We start from the raw sequence: 9,328 nt of genomic DNA on the forward strand, positions 1-9,328 counted from the left end.
TAAAGTGTGTGAAAGCTAATAATCGCGAAAACGACTCACTCAAGATTTGTCAATGAAAACAGTATCAACCGGGTTCTCTCGGTAAAACGTGGAGCAGTTGGATCGTCCACCAATATTCTTCGTTCGACGTCAGTAACTTGCCCCATCGTGTCTATGGTGTCATGTCATTAGAATTATGGTACTGGATATGATATTACAAACCGGAACAACACAATGCAACGTTACCTAAGCAGCAGTTCTGGGTCCAACGAGGCCATCGTTCGTAAATTTGGTCGAAGGGGACGTAATCGATGTAGTGATTGGTCGACAAGCAACGAATGTTGTCCACAACCGTGTCAGCAGTGAATTTGATCCGGTAGTTGGAAGCCACGACCTTCACAGCGGATGTGTCGTCAGTGACGACAAAATTAGAGAAGGTTTTCAACAAACCCTCCTCAATCTCCGCACAGAACTGGGGCAACAGGTCCTCGCTGATTGTTGCCTGCATCTTATCTCCCTACGGTGGGGGAAAAAAGTTCAACCATGATGTACATGTATCATTTAATATTAAGTGCATATAATATGATGATGAGACGAGTCACTTACGAAAACATCCGAAACAACCATTTCAAAGGTGACGATGTTCGCTTCTCTCTTTCTCCACTTGCGGATGATCTTAACAGAAACCTTCCAATCAGATCGCCACGTCTGGAGATCGGATAGCCTGTCGAAATGCACCATGACTTTGTTGCACTTATGTTTACTTTGTGATGTGATATTTTGGTTTTTGAGAGACGAATACATAGTTCACTGGGTGTGTATTTGTCTTCTTATATAAGCAGCGAACAAACACAAATGGATTATCAATATTATGGCTTTTCAAACGTCGTGACTGCATTCCATACAGATTCATCGCATTTAGATATTTAACATGTGTAACTGCCGGTTAAGCGAAGACGAGACATCGCATGCACTACTTAATTATGACCCTATAGTCGACGTTATATATTGGCGGAAAATATATTGGTTCATTTAACAAACCAATTCAATGTAAAACTTTATAAAACATCAAGGAATAGTGAATGATGGTTTAACCAGACGAATAAAGGCTGATATATAGTGTAAATGAACCAATAACGTTGAAGAACTGTATAATTTGAATAAAAATATTTAAAGAAAAGCTCAGCCATTGCACTGTTTATAAAAAAAAAATTATTTTAAAATAGTTTAGTAGTAGAGGCAAAATCTTCGTTCTTAGTAATAGACGGAAAACTGAGGCCTCAGCTGCGACGGCGCATTCGGATGTCCGATAGGGTTGTTTTACATCCCGATTTTTTGAATTAAGGTGTTTAGATCTGGGATAAGTACTACAAAACGACACTCCATAGAAGTCGGCGACGGAACATTTAAGGAAGAAGAGATTACAGAGGTCGGGTGAAATCAGAGAAAGGCGACTAGTTTCGATCCCTCTTTCATCACCGGTGTTGAATCAGAAGGTAAGTGTTTCTCTTGGCTTCTTACTTTAAATTGGAAGAGAGATTGTACCCCCAAATTCTATATTAGGTTGGAAGAGTATATAGCAAATACATTTAAGAATCGCTTTGAGTAGCCCAGGATGTGAAATCGATGAATAGTAGTGTATCTGTGGCGGGCAGAGGATAAATAACCGTAATCGTCAACAGAATTAAACTTTGGTAGACATTGGTATTAGGGTTAATTGGTTTAGTGTACGTACATATTAATATGTACGTTACTTCATGGTGATAGGATGGATCCCGAGGCTGTAGAGATCGTTCCTCAATTGAGCTTGGATCTACCGAGGAGGTTATTTGCTCTTGACCATTACCCTCTCAAAACCAAGATAAATGCGTATTCAAAACCGGAATATCTTTCTACAATATCGAGGGTGCTGAGTGGAACAAAAGAAATGGAAAACTTGTTAGAGTCTCCATTTGGGCAGCTTTTTCGTATCCCTGCTAACAAGATCTCGTTCTCCGGTAAACTAGTTCATGGATTTGTTTGCCGTCAATTGGTGACCAAAAAGCGGCATGAGATGTGGATTGTGTTTGGTGGCAATCCAATCAAGTTTGGATTACAGGAATTTGCAGAGTTGACAGGTCTCGAATGTGGAAATTATCCAAAAAAGAGAGATGTGGAAAGAGCTACAAAAACGGATAAAGGATGTAAGACTGTTTGGGAAGTTCTATTCGGGGAAAACATAGAACCAACGATCTCCGAGTTGGTCAAAAGGTTGGAGACTGAGGAAATGGAAACGTGGCAGAAACTAGCTTTAGCGCTGATAATAATAGTTGATGGAGTTCTAACATGCGCCACGCAACCAGTAAAACCAGATCCGAAGACAGTGGAGATGACCAAGAATATTGATTTTTTTTTCAAATATCCATGGGGAAGGTTGTCATTTGAACGGACGCTGGAGACTATTACAGGATTTAAATGTCCAGCAGACGTAGACAGCTTAGTAAAAACTTTCAAGCAACAATCAGTTGCTGTTCATGGATTTCCTCTAGCACTCCAGCTGCTGGCTTTCCAATCTGTCCCAGCAATTGCAAGATTAGTACCATCTGACGTTCAAGATCAGGCGTTTAATCAAAGATCGATCCACAATCTGGCTAAACTGCGGCCAATCAAGACAGCAGACATCTTCGCATGCGAGGCTGCTAAAGAGGTATGTACTTGGTTGATATAATACGTTAACGACCTGAATCTATCAGTTTCGTCAAATGTATATATATTTGTAATCATATTATAGGTGGTTATTAGACGGATGGTTGGTAGTGGGGAGCATTGTGATAGTGGAGAATTGGAGTGGCGTGACGAAGAGGAAGACCATCAAGTTGACAACATTGAAAATCTTATTAAAGCTGGCCACAAATGGGATGAGGCAATATGGATGGGAGGTGATGATAGGTGTCCAAAACAGACACGTCCCGAAGAGAAAGGTATTAAAAACATTTATACATTACAAAGGGCTTCACTATAAAGATAATTTTTTTTAAAATTAATGGTTAATTGGTGATATAGTTACAGTTGACTGTCGGAAGAGGAAAAGAGCAGACACCGCAACAATTGACAATAAGAAAGAGAAGAGCACGAGAACTGATGGGCGACCGGGGGGTACGCCCATTGTTGATGAACGTTTGGACGATGACCAATTTGAAAGGTATGCGGCGGAACTAAGCCGGTTCTACAGGAAACAAGAAGCACTGATGAAGGAAAATCAGGCAAACATGGAGATTTTCGTACGTACAGAGATCCGCAAGGAGATAAGAGCTGCACTATTGGAGGTTAAAAGAAACGAACATGGGGAACCTTCTTACGCTTCGCATACAGTTTCAGAGAAGAAGTATTCAAAAAAAAGAAGAGGGAAAACTATAAAGTTTCGAAGAATGAGTTCAGTAATGGTTATGAAAAAAAAGGGAGAGAAGGTCAGAAACAGGGGATGCGCTGACACTGCTAAGGTTGATATGACAAATAGCTTAAGGGTTGTAATTTTTTCACTACTTACATATATTAAATTATGTTGCTATCGTGGTGTGCACAGGGTGATCGGAATACTGATGGTTCGAAGGATGCCATAGATGGTCAACACTCTGTCAGTGGTGATTCTTTAGTTGGAGGCCAGGTAATGGACAACAAGATCCTCTTTAGAATGCGACTCAATCAACGTAATGGGGGTGTTTTTGCTTATGCACCTATCATATACGCTTTATATATTTGACCGTAGGATACAACCCGTACTCATATTAATGAGTGGGTAACCGATAATAACGACTGTGGCATGAACGAACCATCCCCGGACAATGGAGTTAATGAGTGTCGCCAAGATTATGACGCGGGGGACATTGCTGTCGAGCTATCACCAACTAAAACCGTATCCGATGTAAGTATTTGACACGGAATGGAGATTACAACACTATATTCGTAATAAAGCATTGTCCACCTTTAATTGAACAGATATTGCTGCAGCTGAATACTAAAATGGAACCTGATATGCATTGTAACAAAATGGTAGGTCAGGAAGTAACCATAAAAGGGATAACCATCTGTGGGTCTCATATATATTCGGTTATTTGTTTATCTCCTCTAATCTACACGTGTGAAAAATTGAGCTTGTACCAAGTTCCTACTACGAACACGCGTCTTAAAAGTTTCATTATTTTGAATAGGAGGATGGGGAAGAACTGCATCAAGAAGGCGGGAAAGTCGAGTGGTTTAACAGTAACGGAGGGGACATAAGACGTCAGGAAGGCGAGTCAGATGAGGGTTGTAACAAAACCGAAATACCTGTAGAAAATGAAACTGAAGTTGACGGTCAACAAGAGGCAAGTGTCTAACTTTGATGCTTTCGAGTATTTGTGACATTAGTGTACGTAAGTATGAATCTATCTACGTACATCTTATTAGGCCGAAGTCTACAAAAGGAAAGCGATGGCGAGGAGAGCTGTAACAAAACTGATGGACATGTACAAATAGAAACAACAGTTAACCTCCAATAGTGCAAAATTATTTTTTATTTCGAATATTTGCCATATTTATAGTGTCTACTTAGATGGTCCAGTCTACGTCACAACTAATCTATGTACGTGCATCTTATTAGGCCAGACACCAAGCAATACCCAACGAACGCGATGTCGAAGAGGGCTGTAAAGAGACTAGAGGTCAACCAGATCAAAGTCCCGGGGAGGAATGTATTCCCGGTGACTCAGACAATTTAGTGCCGCAGTCGGTTATTATTGTGGATGAAACAGGACGCGCAGAAGAAGTGATAATGGAGATACGTGCGAGTCAACCATCCGAAGCCATAGTGATAAAAGCAGGGTCGGTTTCATACGACCCTATGGAAGATGTTACTGATGGGAAATTCGCCAAATTCACCAAGATGATAAAACAAGATAATGTGTAAGTGTAGTATATATTACTCCGATGACATAATGATATGCTCAATCATTGATATAGGATATTCATAATTACAAAATTTCGCAGGATACACACCTTTTTCGGATTCCGCAAGGCAGATATCCTATTCTTCTCTACTCTTATATCGTCCCAAAAATGGGTCCATAGTCAGGTACATATTTTAAACTTTAACTACACGATTTTGGTGTGTTCATGGTTTCTTGTTGGATTTAAATCCGACCGGTTTGCGTTTAACTGCATCTGCAGCACATGGAGATGATTGCCCTAACGCTGTGGCACAAAAACGGAGAAGAAATGATAAAACAAAGGACCGTAATTTTGGACTCCGTTCTCTTTTACGAGTTGACAAGAAGGTTCCAAGCATTCAACAGGAGCACGGCGAAACGGAATTTCAGATGGGACAAAGTACTCATTGACATCGTCAATGGGGAAAGGATGCACCACGAACCAAGGTTGAAGTGGGTTACAGATGTCGACGTTATATATGCTCCAATGAACTGGAAATCTAAGCATTGGGTAGGAGTGGGCATAAATCTTATAAAGAGACATGTTTCCATTTACGATCCTTTGATGACCTCCTCCAGAGAAACTCTTGCAATGTCCCGGATCAAGCCGGTGTGTGAGATGATACCGTACCTACTTCAGAGGGTTATCGATGTCAATTACCCTCTCGATCCATTTACCGCTGAAAGGGTTAGCCAAGTAGGACAAAACTTGAGGACGGGAGATTGTGGACCTTTTACTATGAAGTTTTTAGAACTGTTGAGCATGGGCAAACCGATGACTGATTGCTTGAAGATCACCGACAACAATATTGACAATTTCCGAAAGAAGTTCGCGATGGACGTCTACGAAGCTGCTATTGGTCCGATAAATTAAGTAGCAAATAAACATTCTTCCTGGTTGTACTTATTACTTTCACGCAGGTGGTCCATATGATCCGTAACAGTCTGTTAGGATGATTATGGTTCGCTGAATTTGAATACAATTTAATCACATCACGCTCATCATATCATAGGATTGCCAGTAGGGACAAGTTAGTGTGCTCAAAATGGATAGAAACTAAGCACCAACCATGGACCTAAAAATCAAGTCTATAACGTTAGAAAATCGATTGTACGTACACTGATGAATATACGTACGTGTGTACACAGACCATAAATATACGTACGTGTGTACACAGACCATAATAAGGCCGTTACTTAGTTGATGGTACGTACACATATGAATATACGTACGTGTGTACACAGACCATAATAAGGCCGTTACTTAGCTGATGGTACGTACACATCTGATAAAGGCCTAACATATACTAATACTGGTTAGAAAGACGTCATAATGATACATATCTAGACCCTCCAATATACAAAAAACACTACACCTGAAGAGGGTTTACAAACAACCGATAGGAGCTATGTGAGTGACCAGACCTCGGAAAATCTAAGAACGACATCCTCAAATCCCACATGTTACCAAAAAAATGACCAAACACGCATCTTCTATTAGCAACACGCGTAAAACCAATCTTCAATTTTGCAAAATCATACTGCTCCGGTAATGTACATGGAACCTCTTCAACTTTTTGATCCCGAGTTGAACTCAGCTTCCGGATAATCTACTGTCTCCGACGTAGCATCTAGTTGGAGAAAGCAGTCTCGGTCTGGGACCTCATCAAACACGTCTGCAGCAAGTTTCATCCTAATAGAAGGCATGGCCGCATCACATAGGCCTGTGTAATTTACTCCAAGAGCTATACACTCTAAGCACTTCAACGTGTACACACCACAGTCACCTTGTTGATAGTTCTGTGGGAGTGTTTTCACCCGGTAGTAACTAAATGCCGCCGCCCCGATATGCTCATCTTTGTACCTCCGGTTATATGCTTGTATCAAGCGTGGGATCATTTTTGCGAACGGTTTGCACTTCTTTTGTAGACTCTCGTCGGTTCTACCGCTGTTTATGCTATCGTAAACTCTTAGCCTCCGCTGGACTAAGTCAGCTTCGATGGCTACCCAATGGTTGTTATCGAGGTTGTATGGGAAGAGCAGGGTGTCTACATCGTCAACCCACACCTTGTTTGTCATTCCGTATTTTGGCAGCCTTCCCACGTACGTCTCAAAATAACCTTCTCCAAAAACCCATTGATTAGAGGCTTCCATTTTAGGGAATTCGAATGCCCACATACTAACAAACAAAGGATCGAGAAAAGCAATACGATCTGTTTTATATGGGGATGGCGTTTGCGTCCCCCTAATACGGAACATATGCATACATGTAACCATGTGCTGCAACACGAGTGACATCTATCAGGCATTAGTATACCATAGTTAACTGCGTCAAATGTTATGCTACGAAGCTTACCGCATCCCATAACCAGCCGAATGTTGTAGTTGGCCACAATTGTTTAGGGGTCAGGAGGCGAAAATAAAATTCGGCATTTCCAGTGCAAGGTACTTTAGCCCTGAATACCAAAATTAACAAATCAGTTATAGATCGTAGTCCTCAAATCCGAATATAGACACTAATTATATACAACTCTAAATGAAGACTTACAAATCATCAGTTAGGAAGGACATCAGCTTTGCAATTTTCTCAGGACTTGCCTCACTAAAAGGATCGTACACTGCGGGAGATAGGACTACAATGTGGCTTTCACGTCGGGTCATTAATGCAGCTCGCATTGATTCGTCATTAGGGTTTAACCCTATGTTGGTGCCCACTGGATCTACTAATAGAAGATCAAGCTCTCTTGATGGAGGAAACACCTTTTGTAACAAATATGCAAAATACCTGGCTTTCTCCTTATCTTTCACTGTATGAGACGATGCAGGACTGCTGGTCCCCTTGGTTAAATCCACAACAGATTCGCACTTTCGATCCGACGAGCCAGGGTTACCACCACTTACCGGATGGATAACATTAATAGGAACGGGTTGAGCACCTGCTCCATCAACTTTGTCATTATACTTTGCTCTTTTATCGCCTTCCTCTGTCTCCCAACTCTGTACTCTTTTGACACGCTGTACACTGTCTACCATCTGCTTTGGAATTCGCTCTACACTGTCCTCTGGTTCGATTTTAATACTCCCAGACCACATGACCTTATCCTTAATGGCTAACGGATTCCTAACACAACTAGCAACTTTATAACCATCCTTGTCCGAATGCTTTATCTGATATAGCCATGACTTGAAACAAAAGACATGTATTTGACGTTATATACAAGACATTTGAAATATAATATGACGCTGTTAAACTAGAGACAAAGTATACAAATTGCTAAATTGTGTGTACGAAAAAAATCATATATCAAAATAATTACAAAATTATACAACTTCACAAAACTGAAATTGATATTGTTTCCTCGAATAGATAAATACAAAGACTTCATACTGAACAATAGATATATAATAACAATTTTATCAATACGGTACGCAGATCATACCTCCTCTATTTTTTGTTCGTCATTTCTTAATGTAAGAGGTCCTTGCGTATGCGCTCCTCCATCCGTTGTGTTGATAACAACTTTCTTCAATAGTTGAACGTCACTCTCAAAGTTACCCATCCTACTCTCCATACCTTGAAGTTTGAACACAACTTCCGCTATTGCTCTAGAAAACGATATCTGAATATTATCCATTTTCGCCCCTAGTGTTTCAACCATAGTAAATAACCTTCCACTACCATCTTCACCCTGCACACCTGAATACTTATCTCCAGACGCCTTCTCTGCTGAACATTTGTCCCCAACACTTTCTTTCTGCTCCTTCGCATTATTGGGGACATTACGGATGCTGGTTGGGGCTGTTTCAAGGAAATCATCGTCACTTACCCCTGCAACATGTTGCCTCCTCTCCCTCTTCTTCGTATGTTCCCCCTTCCTTTTTTTTACACAATCCCATTCTCTTTCATCCACTTCGCCATTGATCACGTCTAACAGCAGATTATCCAGTTTCTTCTTCAAACCTTCTCCTACACCATACACACAATACTATCCTGGCCAATCTGGATTTATGATCTCCAAAGGTTTAGGTACTAAATGCTTCACCTGAAGCTGCATTTCAGATACCATAACTTTTAATAATCTATCACAAAGAAAAAATGCAGACAAATAATGTATACGTAAATTGAAGGCATACCTCCCCATTATTAAGGAGTTTGCTCCCGGATATGAAGGCTTCGATATCCTTCCTTGGCCTCCCTCCTCTCCACCTTAACAGAGGCAAATCTACACCTTCTCTTACATTCCCGTAGCTAGCCCCCAGCACCTTCACGCTCTCAAATGCCCATATCAGCAATACATGGACACATCCATGGAGGGTATAAGCATTGTTAGGTAACCCAAGGACTTTGATGGAATCAACTAAACTCTTGAATCCAACCCTACCCCATTGAAAACTCTCAAATGCTT

The sequence above is a fragment of the Camelina sativa genome, chromosome 2, assembly GCF_000633955.1.
Source record: "Camelina sativa cultivar DH55 chromosome 2, Cs, whole genome shotgun sequence".
In the NCBI taxonomy this organism is placed as follows: Eukaryota; Viridiplantae; Streptophyta; class Magnoliopsida; order Brassicales; family Brassicaceae; genus Camelina; species Camelina sativa.